The 25,012-nt window shown below is 49.2% G+C and overlaps 5 non-coding genes across 5 annotated transcripts; all 5 read left to right on the forward strand.

Annotated features, from left to right (window-relative positions):
* Positions 1-11,155: 11,155 nt before the first annotated feature.
* Positions 11,156-11,229, forward strand: Trnaa-agc (transfer RNA alanine (anticodon AGC)). Its single transcript has one exon. It is a non-coding gene; the product is annotated as a tRNA-Ala (tRNA).
* A 4,222-nt stretch (positions 11,230-15,451) lies between these two features.
* On the forward strand, positions 15,452-15,525 carry Trnaa-agc (transfer RNA alanine (anticodon AGC)). Its single transcript has one exon. It is a non-coding gene; the product is annotated as a tRNA-Ala (tRNA).
* Positions 15,526-18,350: 2,825 nt separating this feature from the next.
* Positions 18,351-18,424, forward strand: Trnaa-agc (transfer RNA alanine (anticodon AGC)). The gene has a single exon. It is a non-coding gene; the product is annotated as a tRNA-Ala (tRNA).
* Positions 18,425-19,810: 1,386 nt separating this feature from the next.
* Positions 19,811-19,884, forward strand: Trnaa-agc (transfer RNA alanine (anticodon AGC)). The gene has a single exon. It is a non-coding gene; the product is annotated as a tRNA-Ala (tRNA).
* A 4,304-nt stretch (positions 19,885-24,188) lies between these two features.
* On the forward strand, positions 24,189-24,262 carry Trnaa-agc (transfer RNA alanine (anticodon AGC)). The gene has a single exon. It is a non-coding gene; the product is annotated as a tRNA-Ala (tRNA).
* Positions 24,263-25,012: the final 750 nt, after the last annotated feature.

A 25,012-nucleotide genomic window follows, 5' to 3' on the forward strand; every position in this document is an offset into this window, starting at 1 on the left:
AAGCACAGGTGATATAGGTGCGAACACAGAAAGCTTGCAGCCCCTCGCTGCCTGCAGACACAGGGCAGCCACACTAGAAGAGCGGCCTAAGCCGTAGGCGAAATGTGCTCATTCGCTTTGGCGCGACGTCGAACTATAAATAAGGCTGTCACTAGCGTGAGCGTCGTGTAAAGTCGGAAAAGTAATCTGCATGGGTGATTGCAAGGTTTGGGGAGCGTTTCGTAGTTCGATCAGTGCAATGGGGACCCGGAAACTTGTTGTGTCCCAGTGTTTTGCAGTTGGACGACAAGAGTTTTACACAGTAGCAAAGAGCGAGGCACTGAGTTGGCATGAACAATGGAGAGCACAATGGGGCTCGAGATGTGCTTGTTACCTCAGGTGCTGTGTGATTGTGGACAAGGAGTTAAATGGACCAATTTGTGACCGCCCTTTCAATTTAAGACGTTCAAAACAGACGGAATTTGCATTCGTAATACCAGAGCATTGAAACTACTTGGAACTCTTGTGTATATGAACGTGTCCGCGCCTTTGTATTCTGGTACCTTCGCCGCTACAAACCAACCAACCATCGTGTCCGTGCACATCAGAGTCGCAAAGAATGGAGAATAGCCAGGCTTGGTCGTGTGTGTAGCTGTAGCTCAGTTGGCAGATCGTTCGCTTAGCGTGTGAACGGTCTCGGGTTCAAGTCCCGCCTTCACCATGTTTTGTGGTCAGTGCATGGTAAGTGTTGGTCGCGGCGAACATAAACGCACGCAAGAAGTTGCAAAACCAGCGTCACAGACTGATATGATGTATACTGTCATAAGGAGAGCAAGATGTAAGTGTGGGGACCGGCTGTTATCGTGGTGTCATCGAGTGCAGATCTGTCTTAGGTATCACGGCTTAACGTCATTGAAGTCTAGAGGTGGACAACACGTTCGTCTTACTCAGAGCGGTGTCTGAAATCTATTTTCGACGTTATGCGTGCCACTTTCATTGTGGCCAACTACGATTCGATACAGAATGCACGAAACCTGAAAGACACCATCACTGATACATAGAGAGTAGTGTTTGTCTGCGGAATAATGAGAGTGCAAGGGTCTGTGACGTTGATATGACTGTATGTAGCACTACTAGTTATCGGGGGGTGGGCGTAGCTCAGATGGTAGAGCGCTCGCTTAGCGTGCGAGAGGTACTGGGAACGATACCCAGCGCCTCCAGAATTTTTAACACACCTACATGCGCACCTTGCCATGCAAGAGGTGTGTAGGCAGATACAAGCGAACGATTAGCATCCACAATTGCGCCGATTTCACGTAAATCCCACTGCACGTTCCCATTCTTTGCGTGCAGTCGGCTGCTACTGGTGTTGCTGGTTGTGACTGCTGATAACAGATGCCGTAGCAATCAATTCATGGAGTGAGTTGTATGTTTTGCGATAGTCTGTCTCTGACAAGGAAGCACAGGTGATATAGGTGCGAACACAGAAAGCTTGCAGCCCCTCGCTGCCTGCAGACACAGGGCAGCCACACTAGAAGAGCGGCCTAAGCCGTAGGCGAAATGTGCTCATTCGCTTTGGCGCGACGTCGAACTATAAATAAGACTGTCACTAGCGTGAGCGTCGTGTAAAGTCGGAAAAGTCATCTGCATGGGTGATTGCCAAGTTTGGGGATCGTTTCGTAGTACGATCAGTGCAAAGGGGAAGCGGAAACTTGTTGTGTCCCAGTGTTTTGCAGTTGGACGACAAGAGTTTGACACAGTAGCAAAGAGCGAGGCACTGAGTTGGCATGAACAATGGAGAGCACAATGGGGCTTGAGATGTGCTTGTTACCTCAGGTGCTGTGTGATTGTGGACAAGGAGTGAAATGGACCAATTTGTGACCGCCCTTTCAATTTAAGACGTTCAAAACAGACCGAATTTGCATTCGTAATACCAGAGCATCGAAACTACTTGGAACTCTTGTGTATATGAACGTGTCCGCGCCTTTGTATTCTGGTACCTTCGCCGCTACAAACCAACCAACCATCGAGTCCGTGCACATCAGAGTCGCAAAGAATGGAGAATAGCCAAGCTTGGTCGTGTGTGTAGCTGTAGCTCAGTTGGCAGATCGTTCGCTTAGCGTGTGAACGGTCTCGGTTTCAAGCCCCGGCTCCTCCATGTTTTGTGGTCAGTGCATGGTAAGTGTTGGTCGCAGCGAACATAAACGCACGCAAGAAGTTGCAAAACCAGCGTCACAGACTGATATGATGTATACTGTCATAAGGAGAGCAAGATGTAAGTGTGGGGACCGGCTGTTATCGTGGTGTCATCGAGTGCAGATCTGTCTTAGGTATCACGGCTTAACGTCATTGAAGTCTAGAGGTGGACAACACGTTCGTCTTACTCAGAGCGGTGTCTGAACTCTATTTTCGACGTTATGCGTGCCACTTTCATTGTGTCCAACTACGATTCGATACAGAATGCACGAAACCTGAAAGACACCCTCACTGATACATAGAGAGTAGTGTTTGTCTGCGGAATAATAGGAGTGCAAGGGTCTGTGACGTTGATATGACTGTATGTAGCACTACTAGTTATCGGGGGGGGGGGGGGGGGGGGTGGGCGTAGCTCAGATGGTAGAGCGCCTCCAGAATTTTTAACACACCTACATGCGCACCTTGCCATGCAAGTGGAATAATTCCCAACCGGCAGAGGTGTGTAGGCAGATACAAGCGAACGATTAGCATCCACAATTGCGCCGATTTCACGTAAATCTCACTGCACGTTCCCATTCTTTGCGTGCAGTCGGCTGCTACTGGTGTTGCTGCTTGTGACTGCTGATAACAGATGCCGTAGCAATGATTTCATGGAGTGAGTTGTATGTTTTGCGATAGTGTGTCTCTGACAAGGAAGCACAGGTGATATAGGTGCGAACACAGGAAGCTTGCAGCCCCTCGCTGCCTGCAGACACAGGGCAGCCACACTAGAAGAGCGGCCTAAGCCGTAGGCGAAATGTGCTCATTCGCTTTGGCGCGACGTCGAACTATAAATAAGGCTGTCACTAGCGTGAGCGTCGTGTAAAGTCGGAAAAGTAATCTGCATGGGTGATTGCCAAGTTTAAGGAGCGTTTCGTAGTTCGATCAGTGCAATGGGGACCCGGAAACTTGTTGTGTCCCAGTGTTTTGCAGTTGGACGACAAGAGTTTTACACAGTAGCAAAGAGCGAGGCACTGAGTTGGCATGAACAATGGAGAGCACAATGGGGCTCGAGATGTGCTTGTTACCTCAGGTGCTGTGTGATTGTGGACAAGGAGTGAAATGGACCAATTTGTGACCGCCCTTTCAATTTAAGACGTTCAAAACAGACGGAATTTGCATTCGTAATACCAGAGCATCGAAACTACTTGGAACTCTTGTGTATATGAACGTGTCCGCGCCTTTGTATTCTGGTACCTTCGCCGCTACAAACCAACCAACCATCGTGTCCGTGCACATCAGAGTCGCAAAGAATGGAGAATAGCCAGGCTTGGTCGTGTGTGTAGCTGTAGCTCAGTTGGCAGATCGTTCGCTTAGCGTGTGAACGGTCTCGGTTTCAAGTCCCGCCTTCACCATGTTTTGTGGTCAGTGCATGGTAAGTGTTGGTCGCGGCGAACATAAACGCACGCAAGAAGTTGCAAAACCAGCGTCACAGACTGATATGATGTATACTGTCATAAGGAGAGCAAGATGTAAGTGTGGGGACCGGCTGTTATCGTGGTGTCATCGAGTGCAGATCTGTCTTAGGTATCACGGCTTAACGTCATTGAAGTCTAGAGGTGGACAACACGTTCGTCTTACTCAGAGCGGTGTCTGAAATCTATTTTCGACGTTATGCGTGCCACTTTCATTGTGGCCAACTACGATTCGATACAGAATGCACGAAACCTGAAAGACACCATCACTGATACGTAGAGAGTAGTGTTTGTCTGCGGAATAATGAGAGTGCAAGGGTCTGTGACGTTGATATGACTGTATGTAGCACTACTAGTTATCGGGGGGTGGGCGTAGCTCAGATGGTAGAGCGCTCGCTTAGCGTGCGAGAGGTACTGGGAACGATACCCAGCGCCTCCAGAATTTTTAACACACCTACATGCGCACCTTGCCATGCAAGAGGTGTGTAGGCAGATACAAGCGAACGATTAGCATCCACAATTGCGCCGATTTCACGTAAATCCCACTGCACGTTCCCATTCTTTGTGTGCAGTCGGCTGCTACTGGTGTTGCTGGTTGTGACTGCTGATAACAGATGCCGTAGCAATCAATTCATGGAGTGAGTTGTATGTTTTGCGATAGTCTGTCTCTGACAAGGAAGCACAGGTGATATAGGTGCGAACACAGAAAGCTTGCAGCCCCTCGCTGCCTGCAGACACAGGGCAGCCACACTAGAAGAGCGGCCTAAGCCGTAGGCGAAATGTGCTCATTCGCTTTGGCGCGACGTCGAACTATAAATAAGGCTGTCACTAGCGTGAGCGTCGTGTAAAGTCGGAAAAGTCATCTGCATGGGTGATTGCCAAGTTTGGGGATCGTTTCGTAGTACGATCAGTGCAAAGGGGAAGCGGAAACTTGTTGTGTCCCAGTGTTTTGCAGTTGGACGACAAGAGTTTGACACAGTAGCAAAGAGCGAGGCACTGAGTTGGCATGAACAATGGAGAGCACAATGGGGCTTGAGATGTGCTTGTTACCTCAGGTGCTGTGTGATTGTGGACAAGGAGTGAAATGGACCAATTTGTGACCGCCCTTTCAATTTAAGACGTTCAAAACAGACGGAATTTGCATTCGTAATACCAGAGCATCGAAACTACTTGGAACTCTTGTGTATATGAACGTGTCCGCGCCTTTGTATTCTGGTACCTTCGCCGCTACAAACCAACCAACCATCGAGTCCGTGCACATCAGAGTCGCAAAGAATGGAGAATAGCCAGGCTTGGTCGTGTGTGTAGCTGTAGCTCAGTTGGCAGATCGTTCGCTTAGCGTGTGAACGGTCTCGGTTTCAAGCCCCGGCTCCTCCATGTTTTGTGGTCAGTGCATGGTAAGTGTTGGTCGCAGCGAACATAAACGCACGCAAGAAGTTGCAAAACCAGCGTCACAGACTGATATGATGTATACTGTCATAAGGAGAGCAAGATGTAAGTGTGGGGACCGGCTGTTATCGTGGTGTCATCGAGTGCAGATCTGTCTTAGGTATCACGGCTTAACGTCATTGAAGTCTAGAGGTGGACAACACATTCGTCTTACTCAGAGCGGTGTCTGAACTCTATTTTCGACGTTATGCGTGCAACTTTCATTGTGTCCAACTACGATTCGATACAGAATGCACGAAACCTGAAAGACACCCTCACTGATACATAGAGAGTAGTGTTTGTCTGCGGAATAATAGGAGTGCAAGGGTCTGTGACGTTGATATGACTGTATGTAGCACTACTAGTTATCGGGGGGTGGGCGTAGCTCAGATGGTAGAGCGCTCGCTTAGCGTGCGAGAGGTACTGGGATCGATACCTAGCGCCTCCAGAATTTTTAACACACCTACATGCGCACCTTGCCATGCAAGAGGTGTGTAGGCAGATACAAGCGAACGATTAGCACCCACAATTGCGCCGATTTCACGTAAATCCCACTGCACATTCCCATTCTTTGCGTGCAGTCGGCTGCTACTGGTGTTGCTGGTCGTGACTGCTGATAACAGATGCCGTAGCAATCAATTCATATAGTGAGTTGTATGTTTTGCGATAGTCGGTCTCTGACAAGGAAGCACAGGTGATATAGGTGCGAACACAGAAAGCTTGCAGCCCCTCGCTGCCTGCAGACACAGGGCAGCCACACTAGAAGAGCGGCCTAAGCCGTAGGCGAAATGTGCTCATTCGCTTTGGCGCGACGTCGAACTATAAATAAGGCTGTCACTAGCGTGAGCGTCGTGTAAAGTCGGAAAAGTCATCTGCATGGGTGATTGCCAAGTTTGGGGATCGTTTCGTAGTACGATCAGTGCAAAGGGGAAGCGGAAACTTGTTGTGTCCCAGTGTTTTGCAGTTGGAGGACAAGAGTTTGACACAGTAGCAAAGAGCGAGGCACTGAGTTGGCATGAACAATGGAGAGCACAATGGGGCTCGAGATGTGCTTGTTACCTCAGGTGCTGTGTGATTGTGGACAAGGAGTGAAATGGACCAATTTGTGACCGCCCTTTCAATTTAAGACGTTCAAAACAGACGGAATTTGCATTCGTAATACCAGAGCATCGAAACTACTTGGAACTCTTGTGTATATGAACGTGTCCGCGCCTTTGTATTCTGGTACCTTCGCCGCTACAAACCAACCAACCATCGTGTCCGTGCACATCAGAGTCGCAAAGAATGGAGAATAGCCAGGCTTGGTCGTGTGTGTAGCTGTAGCTCAGTCGGCAGATCGTTCGCTTAGCGTGTGAACGGTCTCGGGTTCAAGTCCCGGCTTCACCATGTTTTGTGGTCAGTGCATGGTAAGTGTTGGTCGCGGCGAACATAAACGCACGCAAGAAGTTGCAAAACCAGCGTCACAGACTGATATGATGTATACTGTCATAAGGAGAGCAAGATGTAAGTGTGGGGACCGGCTGTTATCGTGGTGTCATCGAGTGCAGATCTGTCTTAGGTATCACGGCTTAACGTCATTGAAGTCTAGAGGTGGACAACACGTTCGTCTTACTCAGAGCGGTGTCTGAACTCTATTTTCGACGTTATGCGTGCCACTTTCATTGTGTCCAACTACGATTCGATACAGAATGCACGAAACCTGAAAGACACCCTCACTGATACATAGAGAGTAGTGTTTGTCTGCGGAATAATGGGAGTGCAAGGGTCTGTGACGTTGATATGACTGTATGTAGCACTACTAGTTATCGAGGGGTGGGCGTAGCTCAGATGGTAGAGCGCTCGCTTAGCGTGCGAGAGGTACTGGGATCGATACCCAGCTCCTCCAGAATTTTTAACACACGTACATGCGCACCTTGCCATGCAAGAGGTGTGTAGGCAGATACAAGCGAACGATTAGCATCCACAATGGCGCCGATTTCACGTAAATCCCACTGCACGTTCCCATTCTTTGCGTGCAGTCGGCTGCTACTGGTGTTGCTGGTTGTGACTGCTGATAACAGATGCCGTAGCAATCAATTCATGGAGTGTGTTGTATGTTTTGCGATAGTCGGTCTCTGACAAGGAAGCACAGGTGATATAGGTGCGAACACAGAAAGCTTGCAGCCCCTCGCTGCCTGCAGACACAGGGCAGCCACACTAGAAGAGCGGCCTAAGCCGTAGGCGAAATGTGCTCATTCGCTTTGGCGCGACGTCGAACTATAAATAAGGCTGTCACTAGCGTGAGCGTCGTGTAAAGTCGGAAAAGTCATCTGCATGGGTGATTGCCAAGTTTGGGGATCGTTTCGTAGTACGATCAGTGCAAAGGGGAAGCGGAAACTTGTTGTGTCCCAGTGTTTTGCAGTTGGACGACAAGGGTTTGACACAGTAGCAAAGAGCGAGGCACTGAGTTGGCATGAACAATGGAGAGCACAATGGGGCTTGAAATGTGCTTGTTACCTCAGGTGCTGTGTGATTGTGGACAAGGAGTGAAATGGACCAATTTGTGACCGCCCTTTCAATTTAAGACGTTCAAAACAGACGGAACTTGCATTCGTAATACCAGAGCATCGAAACTACTTGGAACTCTTGTGTATATGAACGTGTCCGCGCCTTTGTATTCTGGTACCTTCGCCGCTACAAACCAACCAACCATCGTGTCCGTGCACATCAGAGTCGCAAAGAATGGAGAATAGCCAGGCTTGGTCGTGTGTGTAGCTGTAGCTCAGTTGGCAGATCGTTCGCTTAGCGTGTGAACGGTGTCGGTTTCAAGCCCCGGCTCCTCCATGTTTTGTGGTCAGTGCATGGTAAGTGTTGGTCGCAGCGAACATAAACGCACGCAAGAAGTTGCAAAACCAGCGTCACAGACTGATATGATGTATACTGTCATAAGGAGAGCAAGATGTAAGTGTGGGGACCGGCTGTTATCGTGGTGTCATCGAGTGCAGATCTGTCTTAGGTATCACGGCTTAACGTCATTGAAGTCTAGAGGTGGACAACCCGTTGGTCTTACTCAGAGCGGTGTCTGAACTCTATTTTCGACGTTATGCGTGCCACTTTCATTGTGGCCAACTACGATTCGATACAGAATACACGAAACCTGAAAGACACCCTCACTGATACATAGAGAGTAGTGTTTGTCTGCGGAATAATGGGAGTGCAAGGGTCTGTGACGTTGATATGACTGTATGTAGCACTACTAGTTATCGGGGGGGTGGGCGTAGCTCAGATGGTAGAGCGCCTCCAGAATTTTTAGCACACCTACATGCGCACCTTGCCATGCAAGGGGAATAATTCCCAACCGGCAGAGGTGTGTAGGCAGATACAAGCGAACGATTAGCATCCACAATTGCGCCGATTTCACGTAAATCCCACTGCACGTTCCCATTCTTTGCGTGCAGTCGGCTGCTACTGGTGTTGCTGGTTGTGACTGCTGATAACAGATGCCGTAGCAATCAATTCATGGAGTGAGTTGTATGTTTTGCGATAGTCGGTCTCTGACAAGGAAGCACAGGTGATATAGGTGCGAACACAGAAAGCTTGCAGCCCCTCGCTGCCTGCAGACACAGGGCAGCCACACTAGAAGAGCGGCCTAAGCCGTAGGCGAAATGTGCTCATTCGCTTTGGCGCGACGTCGAACTATAAATAAGGCTGTCACTAGCGTGAGCGTCGTGTAAAGTCGGAAAAGTCATCTGCATGGGTGATTGCCAAGTTTGGGGATCGTTTCGTAGTACGATCAGTGCAAAGGGGAAGCGGAAACTTGTTGTGTCCCAGTGTTTTGCAGTTGGAGGACAAGAGTTTGACACAGTAGCAAAGAGCGAGGCACTGAGTTGGCATGAACAATGGAGAGCACAATGGGGCTTGAAATGTGCTTGTTACCTCAGGTGCTGTGTGATTGTGGACAAGGAGTGAAATGGACCAATTTGTGACCGCCCTTTCAATTTAAGACGTTCAAAACAGACGGAATTTGCATTCGTAATACCAGAGCATCGAAACTACTTGGAACTCTTGTGTATATGAACGTGTCCGCGCCTTTGTATTCTGGTACCTTCGCCGCTACAAACCAACCAACCATCGTGTCCGTGCACATCAGAGTCGCAAAGAATGGAGAATAGCCAGGCTTGGTCGTGTGTGTAGCTGTAGCTCAGTTGGCAGATCGTTCGCTTAGCATGTGAACGGTCTCGGTTTCAAGCCCCGGCTCCTCCATGTTTTGTGGTCAGTGCATGGTAAGTGTTGGTCGCAGCGAACATAAACGCACGCAAGAAGTTGCAAAACCAGCGTCACAGACTGATATGATGTATACTGTCATAAGGAGAGCAAGATGTAAGTGTGGGGACCGGCTGTTATCGTGGTGTCATCGAGTGCAGATCTGTCTTAGGTATCACGGCTTAACGTCATTGAAGTCTAGAGGTGGACAACACGTTCGTCTTACTCAGAGCGGTGCCTGAGCTCTATTTTCGACGTTATGCGTGCCACTTTCATTGTGGCCAACTACGATTCGATACAGAATGCACGAAACCTGAAAGACACCCTCACTGATACATAGAGAGTAGTGTTTGTCTGCGGAATAATGGGAGTGCAAGGGTCTGTGACGTTGATATGACTGTATGTAGCACTACTAGTTATCGGGGGGGTGGGCGTAGCTCAGATGGTAGAGCGCCTCCAGAATTTTTAACACACCTACATGCGCACCTTGCCATGCAAGTGGAATAATTCCCAACCGGCAGAGGTGTGTAGGCAGATACAAGCGAACGATTAGCATCCACAATTGCGCCGATTTCACGTAAATCCCACTGCACGTTCCCATTCTTTGCGTGCAGTCGGCTGCTACTGGTGTTGCTGGTTGTGACTGCTGATAACAGATGCTGTAGCAATCAATTCATGGAGTGAGTTGTATGTTTTGCGATAGTCTGTCTCTGACAAGGAAGCACAGGTGATATAGGTGCGAACACAGGAAGCTTGCAGCCCCTCGCTGCCTGCAGACACAGGGCAGCCACACTAGAAGAGCGGCCTAAGCCGTAGGCGAAATGTGCTAATTCGCTTTGGCGCGACGTCGAACTATAAATAAGGCTGTCACTAGCGTGAGCGTTGCGTGAGCGTCGTGTAAAGTCGGAAAAGTCATCTGCATGGGTGATTGCCAAGTTTGGGGAGCGTTTCGTAGTACGATCAGTGCAATGGGGACGCGGAAACTTGTTGTGTCCCAGTGTTTTGCAGTTGGAGGACAAGAGTTTGACACAGTAGCAAAGAGCGAGGCACTGAGTTGGCATGAACAATGGAGAGCACAATGGGGCTCGAGATGTGCTTGTTACCTCAGGTGCTGTGTGATTGTCGACAAGGAGTGAAATGGACCAATTTGTGACCGCCCTTTCAATTTAAGACGTTCAAAACAGACGGAATTTGCATTCGTAATACCAGAGCATCGAAACTACTTGGAACTCTTGTGTATATGAACGTGTCCGCGCCTTTGTATTCTGGTACCTTCGCCGCTACAAACCAACCAACCATCGTGTCCGTGCACATCAGAGTCGCAAAGAATGGAGAATAGCCAGGCTTGGTCGTGTGTGTAGCTGTAGCTCAGTTGGCAGATCGTTCGCTTAGCGTGTGAACGGTCTCGGTTTCAAGTCCCGGCTTCTCCATGTTTTGTGGTCAGTGCATGGTAAGTGTTGGTCGCGGTGAACATAAACGCACGCAAGAAGTTGCAAAACCAGCGTCACAGACTGATATGATGTATACTGTCATAAGGAGAGCAAGATGTAAGTGTGGGGACCGGCTGTTATCGTGGTGTCATCGAGTGCAGATCTGTCTTAGGTATCACGGCTTAACGTCATTGAAGTCTAGAGGTGGACAACACGTTCGTCTTACTCAGAGCGGTGTCTGAACTCTATTTTCGACGTTATGCGTGCCACTTTCATTGTGGCCAACTACGATTCGATACAGAATGCACGAAACCTGAATGACACCCTCACAGATACATAGAGAGTAGTGTTTGTCTGCGGAATAATGGGAGTGCAAGGGTCTGTGACGTTGATATGACTGTATGTAGCACTACTAGTTATCGGGGGGGTGGGCGTAGCTCAGATGGTAGAGCGCTCGCTTAGCGTGCGAGAGGTACTGGGATCGATACCCAGCGCCTCCAGAATTTTTAACACACCTACATGCGCACCTTGCCATGCAAGAGGTGTGTAGGCAGATACAAGCGAACGATTAGCATCCACAATTGCGCCGATTTCACGTAAATCCCACTGCACGTTCCCATTCTTTGCGTGCAGTCGGCTGCTACTGGTGTTGCTGGTTGTGACTGCTGATAACAGATGCCGTAGCAATCAATTCATGGAGTGAGTTGTATGTTTTGCGATAGTCTGTCTCTGACAAGGAAGCACAGGTGATATAGGTGCGAACACAGGAAGCTTGCAGCCCCTCGCTGCCTGCAGACACAGGGCAGCCACACTAGAAGAGCGGCCTAAGCCGTAGGCGAAATGTGCTCATTCGCTTTGGCGCGACGTCGAACTATAAATAAGGCTGTCACTAGCGTGAGCGTCGTGTAAAGTCGGAAAAGTCATCTGCATGGGTGATTGCCAAGTTTGGGGAGCGTTTCGTAGTACGATCAGTGCAATGGGGACGCGGAAACTTGTTGTGTCCCAGTGTTTTGCAGTTGGACGACAAGAGTTTTACACAGTAGCAAAGAGCGAGGCACTGAGTTGGCATGAACAATGGAGAGCACCATGGGGCTCGAGATGTGCTTGTTACCTAGGGTGCTGTGTGATTGTGGACAAGGAGTGAAATGGACCAATTTGTCACCGCCCTTTCAATTTAAGACGTTCAAAACAGACGGAATTTGCATTCGTAATACCAGAGCATCGAAACTACTTGGAACTCTTGTGTATATGAACGTGTCCGCGCCTTTGTATTCTGGTACCTTCGCCGCTACAAACCAACCAACCATCGTGTCCGTGCACATCAGAGTCGCAAAGAATGGAGAATAGCCAGGCTTGGTCGTGTGTGTAGCTGTAGCTCAGTTGGCAGATCGTTCGCTTAGCGTGTGAACGGTCTCGGGTTCAAGTCCCGGCTTCTCCATGTTTTGTGGTCAGTGCATGGTAAGTGTTGGTCGCGGCGAACATAAACGCACGCAAGAAGTTGCAAAACCAGCGTCACAGACTGATATGATGTATACTGTCATAAGGAGAGCAAGATGTAAGTGTGAGGACCGGCTGTTATCGTGGTGTCATCGAGTGCAGATCTGTCTTAGGTATCACGGCTTAACGTCATTGAAGTCTAGAGGTGGACAACACGTTCGTCTTACTCAGAGCGGTGTCTGAACTCTATTTTCGACGTTATGCGTGCCACTTTCATTGTGGCCAACTACGATTCGATACAGAATGCACGAAACCTGAAAGACACCCTCACTGATACATAGAGAGTAGTGTTTGTCTGCGGAATAATGGGAGTGCAAGGGTCTGTGACGTTGATATGACTGTATGTAGCACTACTAGTTATCGGGGGGGTGGGCGTAGCTCAGATGGTAGAGCGCCTCCAGAATTTTTAACACACCTACACGCGCACCTTGCCATGCAAGTGGAATAATTACAAACCGGCAGAGGTGTGTAGGCAGATACAAGCGAACGATTAGCATCCACAATTGCGCCGATTTCACGTAAATCCCACTGCACGTTCCCATTCTTTGCGTGCAGTCGGCTGCTACTGGTGTTGCTGGTTGCGACTGCTGATAACAGATGCCGTAGCAATCAATTCATGGAGTGAGTTGTATGTTTTGCGATAGTCTGTCTCTGACAAGGAAGCACAGGTGATATAGGTGCGAACACAGGAAGCTTGCAGCCCCTCGCTGCCTGCAGACACAGGGCAGCCACACTAGAAGAGCGGCCTAAGCCGTAGGCGAAATGTGCTCATTCGCTTTGGCGCGACGTCGAACTATAAATAAGGCTGTCACTAGCGTGAGCATCGTGTAAAGTCGGAAAAGTCATCTGCAATGGGTGATTGCCAAGTTTGGGGAGCGTTTCGTAGTACGATCAGTGCAATGGGGACGCGGAAACTTGTTGTGTCCCAGTGTTTTGCAGTTGGACGCCAAGAGTTTTACACAGTAGCAAAGAGCGAGGCACTGAGTTGGCATGAACAATGGAGAGCACAATGGAGCTCGAGATGTGCTTGTTACCTCAGGTGCTGTGTGATTGTGGACAAGGAGTGAAATGGACCAATTTGTGACCGCCCTTTCAATTTAAGACGTTCAAAACAGACGGAATTTGCATTCGTAATACCAGAGCATCGAAACTACTTGGAACTCTTGTGTATATGAACGTGTCCGCGCCTTTGTATTCTGGTACCTTCGCCGCTACAAACCAACCAACCATCGTGTCCGTGCACATCAGAGTCGCAAAGAATAGAGAATAGCCAGGCTTGGTCGTGTGTGTAGCTGTAGCTCAGTTGGCAGATCGTTCGCTTAGCGTGTGAACGGTCTCGGGTTCAAGTCCCGGCTTCTCCATGTTTTGTGGTCAGTGCATGGTAAGTGTTGGTCGCGGCGAACATAATCGCACGCAAGAAGTTGCAAAACCAGCGTCACAGACTGTTATGATGTATACTGTCATAAGGAGAGCAAGATGTAAGTGTGGGGACCGGCTGTTATCGTGGTGTCATCGAGTGCAGATCTGTCTAAGGTATCACGGCTTAACGTCATTGAAGTCTAGAGGTGGACAACACGTTCGTCTTACTCAGAGCGGTGTCTGAACTCTATTTTCGACGTTATGCGTGCCACTTTCATTGTGGCCAACTACGATTCGATACAGAATGCACGAAACCTGAAAGACACCCTCACTGATACATAGAGAGTAGTGTTTGTCTGCGGAATAATGGGAGTGCAAGGGTCTGTGACGTTGATATGACTGTATGTAGCACTACTAGTTATCGGGGGGGTGGGCGTAGCTCAGATGGTAGAGCGCTCGCTTAGCGTGCGCGAGTTACTGGGATCGATACCCAGCGTCTCCAGAATTTTTAACACACCTACATGCGCACCTTGCCATGCAAGAGGTGTGTAGGCAGATACAAGCGAACGATTAGCATCCACAATTGCGCCGATTTCACGTAAATCCCACTGCACGTTCCCATTCTTTGCGTGCAGTCGGCTGCTACTGGTGTTGCTGGTTGTGAGTGCTGATAACAGATGCCGTAGCAATCAATTCATGGAGTGAGTTGTATGTTTAGCGATAGTCTGTCTCTGACAAGGAAGCACAGGTGATATAGGTGCGAACACAGAAAGCTTGCAGCCCCTCGCTGCCTGCAGACACAGGGCAGCCACACTAGAAGAGCGGCCTAAGCCGTAGGCGAAATGTGCTCATTCGCTTTGGCGCGACGTCGAACTATAAATAAGGCTGTCACTAGCGTGAGCGTCGTGTTAAGTCGGAAAAGTCATCTGCATGGGTGATTGCCAAGTTTGGGGATCGTTTCGTAGTACGATCAGTGCAAAGGGGAAGCGGAAACTTGTTGTGTCCCAGTGTTTTGCAGTTGGACGACAAGAGTTTTACACAGTAGCAAAGAGCGAGGCACTGAGTTGGCATGAACAATGGAGAGCACAATGGGGCTCGAGATGTGCTTGTTACCTCAGGTGCTGTGTGATTGTGGACAAGGAGTGAAATGGACCAATTTGTGACCGCCCTTTCAATTTAAGACGTTCAAAATAGACGGAATTTGCATTCGTAATACCAGAGCATCGAAAGTACTTGGAACTCTTGTGTATATGAACGTGTCCGCGCCTTTGTATTCTGGTACCTTCGCCGCTACAAACCAACCAACCATCGTGTCCGTGCACATCAGAGTCGCAAAGAATGGAGAATAGCTAGGCTTGGTCGTGTGTGTAGCTGTAGCTCAGTTGGCAGATCGTTCGCTTAGCGTGTGAACGGTCTCGGGTTCAAGTCCCGGCTTCTCCATGTTTTGTGGTCAGTGCATGGTAAGTGTTGGTCGCGGCGAACATAAACGCACGCAAGAAGTTGCAAAACCAGCGTCACAGACTGATATGATGTATACTGTCATAAGGAGAGCAAGATGTAAGTGTGGGGACCGGCTGTTATCGTGGTGTCATCGAGTGCAGATCTGTCTTAGGTATCACGGCTTAACGTCATTGAAGTCTAGAGGTGGACAACACGTTCGTCTTACTCAGAGCGGTGTCTGAACTCTATTTTCGACGTAATGCGTGCCACTTTCATTGTGTCCAACTACGATTCGATACAGAATGCACGAAACCTGAAAGACACCCTCACTGATACATAGAGAGTAGTGTTTGTCTGCGGAATAATGGGAGTGCAAGGGTCTGTGACGTTGATATGACTGTATGTAGCACTACTAGTTATCGGGGGGGTGGGCGTAGCTCAGATGGTAGAGCGCTCGCTTAGCGTGCGAGAGGTACTGGGATCGATACCCAGCGCCTCCAGAATTTCTAACACACCTACATGCGCACCTTGCCATGCAAGTGGAATAATTCCCAACCGGCAGAGGTGTGTAGGCAGATACAAGCGAACGATTAGCATCCACAATTGCGCCGATTTCACGTAAATCCCACTGCACGTTCCCATTCTTTGCGTGCAGTCGGCTGCTACTGGTGTTGCTGGTTGTGACTGCTGATAACAGATGCCGTAGCAATCAATTCATGGAGTGAGTTGTATGTTTTGCGATAGTCTGTCTCTGACAAGGAAGCACAGGTGATATAGGTGCGAACACAGAAAGCTTGCAGCCCCTCGCTGCCTGCAGACACAGGGCAGCCACACTAGAAGAGCGGCCTAAGCCGTAGGCGAAATGTGCTCATTCGCTTTGGCGCGACGTCGAACTATAAATAAGGCTGTCACTAGCGTGAGCGTCGTGTAAAGTCGGAAAAGTCATCTGCAATGGGTGATTGCCAAGTTTGGGGAGCGTTTCGTAGTACGATCAGTGCAATGGGGACGCGGAAACTTGTTGTGTCCCAGTGTTTTGCAGTTGGACGCCAAGAGTTTTACACAGTAGCAAAGAGCGAGGCACTGAGTTGGCATGAACAATGGAGAGCACAATGGAGCTCGAGATGTGCTTGTTACCTCAGGTGCTGTGTGATTGTGGACAAGGAGTGAAATGGACCAATTTGTGACCGCCCTTTCAATTTAAGACGTTCAAAACAGACGGAATTTGCATTCGTAATACCAGAGCATCGAAACTACTTGGAACTCTTGTGTATATGAACGTGTCCGCGCCTTTGTATTCTGGTACCTTCGCCGCTACAAACCAACCAACCATCGTGTCCGTGCACATCAGAGTCGCAAAGAATAGAGAATAGCCAGGCTTGGTCGTGTGTGTAGCTGTAGCTCAGTTGGCAGATCGTTCGCTTAGCGTGTGAACGGTCTCGGGTTCAAGTCCCGGCTTCTCCATGTTTTGTGGTCAGTGCATGGTAAGTGTTGGTCGCGGCGAACATAATCGCACGCAAGAAGTTGCAAAACCAGCGTCACAGACTGTTATGATGTATACTGTCATAAGGAGAGCAAGACGTAAGTGTGGGGACCGGCTGTTATCGTGGTGTCATCGAGTGCAGATCTGTCTAAGGTATCACGGCTTAACGTCATTGAAGTCTAGAGGTGGACAACACGTTCGTCTTACTCAGAGCGGTGTCTGAACTCTATTTTCGACGTTATGCGTGCCACTTTCATTGTGGCCAACTACGATTCGATACAGAATGCACGAAACCTGAAAGACACCCTCACTGATACATAGAGAGTAGTGTTTGTCTGCGGAATAATGGGAGTGCAAGGGTCTGTGACGTTGATATGACTGTATGTAGCACTACTAGTTATCGGGGGGGTGGGCGTAGCTCAGATGGTAGAGCGCTCGCTTAGCGTGCGCGAGTTACTGGGATCGATACCCAGCGTCTCCAGAATTTTTAACACACCTACATGCGCACCTTGCCATGCAAGAGGTGTGTAGGCAGATACAAGCGAACGATTAGCATCCACAATTGCGCCGATTTCACGTAAATCCCACTGCACGTTCCCATTCTTTGCGTGCAGTCGGCTGCTACTGGTGTTGCTGGTTGTGACTGCTGATAACAGATGCCGTAGCAATCAATTCATGGAGTGAGTTGTATGTTTAGCGATAGTCTGTCTCTGACAAGGAAGCACAGGTGATATAGGTGCGAACACAGAAAGCTTGCAGCCCCTCGCTGCCTGCAGACACAGGGCAGCCACACTAGAAGAGCGGCCTAAGCCGTAGGCGAAATGTGCTCATTCGCTTTGGCGCGACGTCGAACTATAAATATGGCTGTCACTAGCGTGAGCGTCGTGTAAGGTCGGAAAAGTCATCTGCATGGGTGATTGCCAAGTTTGGGGATCGTTTCGTAGTACGATCAGTGCAAAGGGGAAGCGGAAACTTGTTGTGTCCCAGTGTTTTGCAGTTGGACGACAAGAGTTTTACACAGTAGCAAAGAGCGAGGCACTGAGTTGGCATGAACAATGGAGAGCACAATGGGGCTCGAGATGTGCTTGTTACCTCAGGTGCTGTGTGATTGTGGACAAGGAGTGAAATGGACCAATTTGTGACCGCCCTTTCAATTTAAGACGTTCAAAACAGACGGAATTTGCATTCGTAATACCAGAGCATCGAAACTACTTGGAACTCTTGTGTATATGAACGTGTCCGCGCCTTTGTATTCTGGTACCTTCGCCGCTACAAACCAACCAACCATCGTGTCCGTGCACATCAGAGTCGCAAAGAATGGAGAATAGCCAGGCTTGGTCGTGTGTGTAGCTGTAGCTCAGTTGGCAGATCGTTCGCTTAGCGTGTGAACGGTCTCGGGTTCAAGTCCCGGCTTCTCCGTGTTTTGTGGTCAGTGCATGGTAAGTGTTGGTCGCGGCGAACATAAACGCACGCAAGAAGTTGCAAAACCAGCGTCACAGACTGATATGATGTATACTGTCATAAGGAGAGCAAGATGTAAGTGTGGGGACCGGCTGTTATCGTGGTGTCATCGAGTGCAGATCTGTCTTAGGTATCACGGCTTAACGTCATTGAAGTCTAGAGGTGGACAACACGTTCGTCTTCCTCAGAGCGGTGTCTGAACTCTATTTTCGACGTAATGCGTGCCACTTTCATTGTGTCCAACTACGATTCGATACAGAATGCACGAAACCTGAAAGACACCCTCACTGATACATAGAGAGTAGTGTTTGTCTGCGGAATAATGGGAGTGCAAGGGTCTGTGACGTTGATATGACTGTATGTAGCACTACTAGTTATCGGGGGGGTGGGCGTAGCTCAGATGGTAGAGCGCTCGCTTAGCGTGCGAGAGGTACTGGGATCGATACCCAGCGCCTCCAGAATTTCTAACACACCTACATGCGCACCTTGCCATGCAAGTGGAATAATTCCCAACCGGCAGAGGTGTGCAGGCAGATACAAGCGAACGATTAGCATCCACAATTGCGCCGATTTCACGTAAATCCCACTGCACGTTCCCATTCTTTGCGTGCAGTCGGCTGCTACTGGTGTTGCTGGTTGTGACTGCTGATAACAGATGCCGTAGCAATCAATTCATGGAGTGAGTTGTATGTTTTGCGATAGTCTGTCTCTGACAAGGAAGCACAGGTGATATAGGTGCGAACACAGAAAGCTTGCAGCCCCTCGCTGCCTGCAGACACAGGGCAGCCACACTAGAAGAGCGGCCTAAGCCGTAGGCGAAATGTGCTCATTCGCTTTGGCGCGACGTCGAACTATAAATAAGGCTGTCACTAGCGTGAGCGTCGTGTAAAGTCGGAAAAGTCATCTGCATGGGTGATTGCCAAGTTTGGGGAGCGTTTCGTAGTACGATCAGTGCAAAGGGAAAGCGGAAACTTGTTGTGTCCCAGTGTTTTGCAGTTGGACGACAAGAGTTTTACACAGTAGCTAAGAGCGAGGCACTGAGTTGGCATGAACAATGGAGAGCACAATGGGGCTCGAGATGTGCTTGTTACCTCAGGTGCTGTGTGATTGTGGACAAGGAGTGAAATGGACCAATTTGTGACCGCCCTTTCAATTTAAGACGTTCAAAACAGACCGAATTTGCATTCGTAATACCAGAGCATCGAAACTACTTGGAACTCTTGTGTATATGAACGTGTCCGCGGCTTTGTATTCTGGTACCTTCGCCGCTACAAACCAACCAACCATCGTGTCCGTGCACATCAGAGTCGCAAAGAATGGAGAATAGCCAGGCTTGGTCGTGTGTGTAGCTGTAGCTCAGTTGGCAGATCGTTCGCTTAGCGTGTGAACGGTCTCGGGTTCAAGTCCCGGCTTCTCCATGTTTTGTGGTCAGTGCATGGTAAGTGTTGGTCGCGGCGAACATAAACGCACGCAAGAAGTTGCAAAACCAGCGTCACAGACTGATATGATGTATACTGTCATAAGGAGAGCAAGATGTAAGTGTGGGGACCGGCTGTTATCGTGGTGTCATCGAGTCCAGATCTGTCTTAGGTATCACGGCTTAACGTCATTGAAGTCTAGAGGTGGACAACACGTTCGTCTTACTCAGAGCGGTGTCTGAACTCTATTTTCGACGTAATGCGTGCCACTTTCATTGTGTCCAACTACGATTCGATACAGAATGCACGAAACCTGAAAGACACCCTCACTGATACATAGAGAGTAGTGTTTGTCTGCGGAATAATGGGAGTGCAAGGGTCTGTGACGTTGATATGACTGTATGTAGCACTACTAGTTATCGGGGGGGTGGGCGTAGCTCAGATGGTAGAGCGCTCGCTTAGCGTGCGAGAGGTACTGGGATCGATACCCAGCGCCTCCAGAATTTCTAACACACCTACATGCGCACCTTGCCATGCAAGTGGAATAATTCCCAACCGGCAGAGGTGTGTAGGCAGATACAAGCGAACGATTAGCATCCACAATTGCGCCGATTTCACGTAAATCCCATTGCACGTTCCCATTCTTTGCGTGCAGTCGGCTGCTACTGGTGTTGCTGGTTGTGACTGCTGATAACAGATGCCGTAGCAATCAATTCATGGAGTGAGTTGTATGTTTTGCGATAGTCTGTCTCTGACAAGGAAGCACAGGTGATATAGGTGCGAACACAGAAAGCTTGCAGCCCCTCGCTGAATGCAGACACAGGGCAGCCACACTAGAAGAGCGGCCTAAGCCGTAGGCGAAATGTGCTCATTCGCTTTGGCGCGACGTCGAACTATAAATAAGGCTGTCACTAGCGTGAGGGTTGCGTGAGCGTCGTGTAAAGTCGTAAAAGTCATCTGCATGGGAGATTGCCAAGTTTGGGGAGCGTTTCGTAGTACGATCAGTGCAATGGGGAAGCGGAAACTTGTTGTGTCCCAGTGTTTTGCAGTTGGACGCCAAGAGTTTTACACAGTAGCAAAGAGCGAGGCACTGAGTTGGCATGAACAATGGAGAGCACAATGGGGCTCGAGATGTGCTTGTTACCTCAGGTGCTGTGTGATTGTGGACAAGGAGTGAAATGGACCAATTTGTGACCGCCCTTTCAATTTAAGACGTTCAAAACAGACGGAATTTGCATTCGTAATACCAGAGCATCGAAACTACTTGGAACTCTTGTGTATATGAACGTGTCCGCGCCTTTGTATTCTGTTACCTTCGCCACTACAAACCAACCAACCATCGTGTCCGTGCACATCAGAGTCGCAAAGAATGGAGAATAGCCGAGCTTGGTCGTGTGTGTAGCTGTAGCTCAGTTGGCAGATCGTTCGCTTAGCGTGTGAACGGTCTCGGTTTCAAGCCCCGGCTTCTCCATGTTTTGTGGTCAGTGCATGGTAAGTGTTGGTCGCGGCGAACATAAACGCACGCAAGAAGTTGCAGAACCAGCGTCACAGACTGATATGATGTATACTGTCATAAGGAGAGCAAGATGTAAGTGTGGGGAGCGGCTGTTATCGTGGTGTCATCGAGTGCAGATCTGTCTTAGGTATCACGGCTTAACGTCATTGAAGTCTAGAGGTGGACAACACGTTCGTCTTACTCAGAGCGGTGTCTGAACTCTATTTTCGACGTAATGCGTGCCAACTACGATTCGATACAGAATGCACGAAACCTGAAAGACACCCTCACTGATACATAGAGAGTAGTGTTTGTCTGCTTAATAATGGGAGTGCAAGGGTCTGTGACGTTGATATGACTGTATGTAGCACTACTAGTTATCGGGGGGGTGGGCGTAGCCCAGATGGTAGAGCGCTCGCTTAGCGTGCGCGAGGTACTGGGATCGATACCCAGCGTCTCCAGAATTTTTAACACACCTACATGCGCACCTTGCCATGCAAGAGGTGTGTAGGCAGATACAAGCGAACGATTAGCATCCACAATTGCGCCGATTTCACGTAAATCCCACTGCACGTTCCCATTCTTTGCGTGCAGTCGGCTGCTACTGGTGTTGCTGGTTGTGACTGCTGATATCAGATGCCGTAGCAATCAATTCATGGAGTGAGTTGTATGTTTTGCGATAGTCTGTCTCTGACAAGGAAGCACAGGTGATATAGGTGCGAACACAGAAAGCTTGCAGCCCCTCGCTGCCTGCAGACACAGGGCAGCCACACTAGAAGAGCGGCCTAAGCCGTAGGCGAAATGTGCTCATTCGCTTTGGCGCGACGTCGAACTATAAATAAGGCTGTCACTAGCGTGAGCGTTGCGTGAGCGTAGTGTAAAGTCGGAAAAGTCATCTGCATGGGTGATTGCCAAGTTTGGGGAGCGTTTCGTAGTACGATCAGTGCAAAGGGGAAGCGGAAACTTGTTGTGTCCCAGTGTTTTGCAGTTGGACGACAAGAATTTGACACAGTAGAAAAGAGCGAGGCACTGAGTTGGCATGAACAGTGGAGAGCACAATGGGGCTTGAGATGTGCTTGTTACCTCAGGTGCTGTGTGATTGTGGACAAGGAGTGATATGGACCAATTTGTGACCGCCCTTTCAATTTAAGACGTTCAAAACAGACGGAATTTGCATTCGTAATACCAGAGCATCGAAACTACTTGGAACTCTTGTGTATATGAACGTGTCCGCGCCTTTGTATTCTGGTACCTTCGCCGCTACAAACCAACCAACCATCGTGTCCGTGCACATCAGAGTCGCAAAGAATGGAGAATAGCCAGGCTTGGTCGTGTGTGTAGCTGTAGCTCAGTTGGCAGATCGTTCGCTTAGCGTGTGAACGGTCTCGGTTTCAAGCCCCGGCTCCTCCATGTTTTGTGGTCAGTGCGTGGTAAGTGTTGGTCGCAGCGAACATAAACGCACGCAAGAAGTTGCAAAACCAGCGTCACAGACTGATATGATGTATACTGTCATAAGGAGAGCAAGATGTAAGTGTGGGGACCGGCTGTTATCGTGGTGTCATCGAGTGCAGATCTGTCTTAGGTATCACGGCTTAACGTCATTGAAGTCTAGAGGTGGACAACACGTTCGTCTTACTCAGAGCGGTGTCTGAACTCTATTTTCGACGTTATGCGTGCCACTTTCATTGTGGCCAACTACGATTCGATACAGAATGCACGAAACCTGAAAGACACCCTCACTGATACATAGAGAGTAGTGTTTGTCTGCGGAATAATGGGAGTGCAAGGGTCTGTGACGTTGATATGACTGTATGTAGCACTACTAGTTATCGGGGGGGTGGGCGTAGCTCAGATGGTAGAGCGCTCGCTTAGCGTGCGCGAGTTACTGGGATCGATACCCAGCGTCTCCAGAATTTTTAACACACCTACATGCGCACCTTGCCATGCAAGTGGAATAATTCCCAACCGGCAGAGGTGTGTAGGCACATACAAGCGAACGATTAGCATCCACAATTGCGCCGATTTCACGTAAATCCCACTGCACGTTCTCATTCTTTGCATGCAGTCGGCTGCTACTGGTGTTGCTGGTTGTGACTGCTGATAACAGATGCCGTAGCAATCAATTCATGGAGTGAGTTGTATGTTTTGCGATAGTCTGTCTCTGACAAGGAAGCACAGGTGATATAGGTGCGAACACAGGAAGCTTGCAGCCCCTCGCTACCTGCAGACACAGAGCAGCCACACTAGAAGAGCGGCCTAAGCCGTAGGCGAAATGTGCTCATTCGCTTTGGCGCGACGTCGGACTATAAATAAGGCTGTCACTAGCGTGAGCGTTGCGTGAGCGTCGTGTAAAGTTGGAAAAGTCATCTGCATGGGTGACTGCCAAGTTTGGGGAGCGTTTCGTAGTACGATCAGTGCAAAGGGGACGCGGAAACTTATTGTGTCCCAGTGTTTTGCAGTTGGACGACAAGAGTTTTACGCAGTAGCAAAGAGCGAGGCACTGAGTTGGCATGGACAATGGAGAGCACAATGGGGCTTGAGATGTGCCTGTTACCTCAGGTGCTGTGTGATTGTGGACAAGGAGTGAAATGGACCAATTTGTGACCGCCCTTTCAATTTAAGACGCTCAAAACAGACGGAATTTGCATTCGTAATACCAGAGCATCGAAACTACTTGGAACTCTTGTGTATATGAACGTGTCCGCGCCTTTGTGTTCTGTTACCTTCGCCACTACAAACCAACCAACCATCGTGTCCGTGCACATCAGAGTCGCAAAGAATGGAGAATAGCCAGGCTTGGTCGTGTGTGTAGCTGTAGCTCAGTTGGCAGATCGTTCGCTTAGCGTGTGAACGGTCTCGGTTTCAATCCCCGGCTCCTCCATGTTTTGTGGTCAGTGTATGGTAAGTATTGGTCGCAGCGAACATAAACGCACGCAAGAAGTTGCAAAACCAGCGTCACAGACTGATATGATGTATACTGTCATAAGGAGAGCAAGATGTAAGTGTGGGGACCGGCTGTTATCGTGGTGTCATCGAGTGCAGATCTGTCTTAGGTATCACGGCTTAACGTCATTGAAGTCTAGAGGTGGACAACACGTTCGTCTTACTCAGAGCGGTGTCTGAACTCTATTTTCGACGTTATGCGTGCCACTTTCATTGTGGCCAACTACGATTCAATACAGAATGCAGGAAACCTGAAAGACACCCTCAATGATACATAGAGAGTAGTGTTTGTCTGCGGAATAATGGGAGTGCAAGGGTCTGTGACGTTGATATGACTGTATGTAGCACTACTAGTTATCGGTGGGGGGTGGGTGTAGCTCAGATGGTAGAGCGCTCGCTTAGCGTGCGAGAGGTACTGGGATCGATACCCAGCGCCTCCAGAATTTTTAACACACCTACATGCGCACCTTGCGATGCAAGTGGAATAATTCCCAACCGGCAGAGGTGTGTAGGCAGATACAAGCGAACGATTAGCATCCACAATTGCGCCGATTTCACGTAAATCCCACTGCACGTTCCCATTCTTTGCGTGCAGTCGGCTGCTACTGGTGTTGCTGGTTGTGACTGCTGATAACAGATGCCGTAGCAATCAATTCATGGAGTGAGTTGTATGTTTTGCGATAGTCTGTCTCTGACAAGGAAGCACAGGTGATATAGGTGCAAACACAGGAAGCTTGCAGCCCCTCGCTGCCTGCAGACACAGGGCAGCCACACTAGAAGAGCGGCCTAAGCCGTAGGCGAAATGTGCTCATTCGCTTTGGCGCGACGTCGAACTATAAATAAGGCTGTCACTAGCGTGAGCGTCGTGTAAAGTCGAAAAAGTCATCTGCATGGGTGATTGCCAAGTTTGGGGAGCGTTTCGTAGTACGATCAGTGCAAAGGGGAAGCGGAAACTTGTTGTGTCCCAGTGTTTTGCAGTTGGACGACAAGAGTTTGACACAGTAGCAAAGAGCGAGGCACTGAGTTGGCATGAACAATGGAGAGCACAATGGGGCTTGAGATGTGCTTGTTACCTCAGGTGCTGTGTGATTGTGGACAAGGAGTGAAATGGACCAATTTGTGACCGCCCTTTCAATTTAAGACGTTCAAAACAGACGGAATTTGCATTCGTAATACCAGAGCATCGAAAC

Source organism: Schistocerca gregaria, chromosome 3, assembly GCF_023897955.1.
Source record: "Schistocerca gregaria isolate iqSchGreg1 chromosome 3, iqSchGreg1.2, whole genome shotgun sequence".
Lineage (NCBI taxonomy): Eukaryota > Metazoa > Arthropoda > Insecta > Orthoptera > Acrididae > Schistocerca > Schistocerca gregaria.